General features: G+C 47.0%; 1 protein-coding gene and 1 long non-coding RNA gene across 9 annotated transcripts in view; both read left to right on the top strand.

Moving 5' to 3' along the window:
- Window positions 1–3,132, top strand: part of HIPK2 (homeodomain interacting protein kinase 2) — a 186,840-nt gene that overhangs the window by 109,749 nt on the left and 73,959 nt on the right. The window lies entirely within an intron of this gene.
- Window positions 1–3,132, top strand: part of LOC309632633 — a 47,182-nt gene that overhangs the window by 43,498 nt on the left and 552 nt on the right. The window lies entirely within an intron of this gene.

Here is a 3,132-nt window from a genome sequence, read left to right as displayed (position 1 = left end):
GTGGGCTTGAGGGGAACCTGGAGATAGAGTGTAGGAGGTTTCTGGGCTAGTTACTTCTTATCAGTTACTCTGTCTCTAGTTTCCAGGGTGGGAAGGTGGAAAGTGCTGGTCTCTCAAGGTTAAATTGCACCCCAGAATCTAACTGAATTTAGCTTTCACATGTTTTCTGTTTGTTTGTTTCTAATGTCTCATGAACCCAGTTTTACCTGTAGCTATTATTTCAAGTTTGGCCCCTAATGCTTATAAATAGCACTATTTAAAGCTAAATAAAGCCCCTCTCCATGCACAGTTAACTCTAAGGTTTTCACCCTCTAGCTGAGGGTACTAGTAATAACACCGGCAGCCAACAGCCGTGTGGCTCTTTCTAAAGAACTTGCTATGTAGTCTCGTATCTGAACCTCAGGCCGTTGAGGAGCCCGTGGGGTGTGTCATCCAGCTCCTAAGTGGCAGCGCAGTCACTCAGGCCCAGGTCCTGGGGCCCTCCAGCTACACGTGCTGCTGCGTCTCGGGGTGCAAACTCCCTTCTGAGCTAAAGGGAGAGCTCGGCCTGGTGGTCTCCAGTCCAGTCTTCCAGGTTGTAAAGGCCATTATTCTATGACTCTACAGCTGTAAACATTCAAATGAATATTATATAAAGAAGACAAAGGTCGGTGAGGACCAGAATTGAGAGGAAAGCTTCATGGAGGAAGGGGCTTGAGGTGCACCTTGAAGAGTAGGTAGGAATGAGCAGGGCAGAAGGCAGGGCGAGTTTACGGGCTGAGGGTGGTGGAAGCAGGACTTAGCGTAGCCAGCAGTGGACAGACAAGAGGCGCCAGACATAGAGCGGAAGGGGGGCGGTGGCCAGGTGGGGTGGCGGGGCCAGGAGCGTCTTGAACGCAGGGCGACATAAAGAAAGTGGCGTTTTAGGAAACTTGGTTTGGCTGTAACACACAAGAGAGTGAGCTAGAGAGATCTGTGGGAACCTGGGTGAGAACCTGGGTGGTAAACCTGTTGTTAATTCCCAGGAAGATACTAAAAGGGATTAACTGGCAAGTGGTTTATAAGCAACTATGGAACCATCATAAGGTCCCCATTATTTTCTTCGTAACATTTCTGGAGGGATAGATCTGCAGGGGAGTAGGGTGGATAATAGGCAAATCCTTACCCTTATATAGTGCTTTTCTGCTAAAAGTACATTCTAAATTTCAGCTCAGCATTTGACAGGTGTTTGAAACTCTAGGAGCAAGATGAAGAAATATGGACTGGACAGTGGTAGAGTTGGTGGATTTTAGCTGGTGGGAGGAACACACTCAAAGATCATGGGTTAAAGAATTGTTCAGTGCAGAAGGAGGTCTCTTACAGCTGCTGCAGAATTCTGTCAAAGTGAGTGAATTGGATGGAGACACAAAAGGCTTGTTTATCAAGTTTGTGGGTAACACAAACTGTGGAAGAATAACTACGTTACTGCAAAATTGGAAAAGATCTCAGTAGGACAGAAGCATGAGCCAAGCTCACCATATAACATTTAGTAAGAATAATATAGTCATAGCATGGTGTTTTTAAAAATCAATCAATGGAAGAAACCTGAATTAGTTGTGGAATATATTAAAAGACTTTGGGATGCAGGGTTGGCTGGGTTGGGGGCCTTTGGGGGAGACAGTTGTGTAAGGATGAGTCGTCGATATAGGATGGCTGTCAAAAGAGTTAATGCAGCCTTAGGACAGAGTAAGAAAAACGTAGTATTTAGAACAAGGGAGATGATAGGGATATGATTCTCACTGAATCATATTTGGGTCATGTTACATACAGGACATTTTCTGTTCATTTTATTGTGGGGGGCCAGTTTTACTTTTGATGTGAAGGGTGGTGATTGAAGAATCTGAGGGTGTTTGTTTAGTAAGGAGAAGAAACACCTCCAGGTTTATGGTAACTGTCTAAATATGTAGAGGGTTGCCATGTGGAAGACAGCACCCCAGACAGGTAGCTTTGCCTGCACTCTTCCAGTGGGCACACTTAGGGGATTCTAGGGTGAGAAGATCTGGACTCAGTGAGCAGCTCATTAGTGGAGGATTAGGCAGAGCTTTGATGAATAGTTGTCAGGGATTCTGCAGAAGAGACTCCTATTGGTTGTAGGGTTATACTCTGTGGTTTCTAATGTGTTATCCAGTGGTGTGCTGGTGGCTTGTACCAGCCTTCAGGGCTAGTGGTTAAATAATCAGGAATTTTGCAAGCCAGGAGTTCAACTGTTGGTGGCTTGAAATCAGCCATGGGGGCAGTCTTTACACCACAGAAGTCCACAAATATTACAGGTGACCTGCTCCCCTCCCACCCAGTGCCAGCGTACCAGCACACCCCGGGATTGTCCCAAATAAAGAGTGTCTGTTAGGGGCTTCCCTGGTGGCGCAGTGGATAAGAATCTGCCTGCCAACGCAGGGGACACGGGTTTGAGCCCTGGTCTGGGAAGATCCCACATGCCATGGAGCAACTAAGCCCGTGCGCCACAACTACTGAGCCTGCGCTCTAGAGCCCGCGAGCCACAACTACTGAGCCTGTGTGCCACAACTACTGAACCCACACGCTCTAGAGCCCGTGAGCCACAACTACTGAGCCCATGTGCCACAACTACTGAAGACCATGTGCCTAGAGCCCGTGCTCCACAACAAGAGAAACCACCGCAGTGAGAAGCCCAAGCACCACAACGAAGAGTAGCCCCCGTGAGCAGCAACAAAGATCCAACACAGCCAAAGATAAATAAATTAATTAATTAATTAAATTAAAAAAAAAAAAAAAGAAGAGTGTCTGTTAGAAGCCATGAGCCTGTGGAATGTGAGACAGCAAATCGGAGAAGGGAACGTCCACGTTTATGTTCTTTGGACTTTTCAGATTCTGTTTCCTTCCATTGTACGCAGCTCCCCTTGTTGGTGCTCAAGCCACTTCCTATCTCCTGCCAAGATCTGAGGGCTGGGAGTTTCTCTGTCACTGGATCTGCCAGGGAAACTCAGATACCTTCTGTTTCTTGGAATAATTCTTTCCTTGTTAAGTATCTAGACTGGCTAGCCCTGGGCATGGGGCAGCCCCACTCCGTTCTCAGCACCAGCCTAAAGAACTTGTGAGTCACAGATGAGTTCAGCCATCGAAACAGGATTTGGAAAC

The sequence above is a fragment of the Balaenoptera borealis genome, assembly GCF_965194805.1.
Source record: "Balaenoptera borealis genome assembly, chromosome: 7".
NCBI lineage: Eukaryota > Metazoa > Chordata > Mammalia > Artiodactyla > Balaenopteridae > Balaenoptera > Balaenoptera borealis.
The sequence above is the reverse complement of the archived record's forward strand: the minus strand, read 5'-3'. Positions and strand labels throughout refer to the sequence as shown.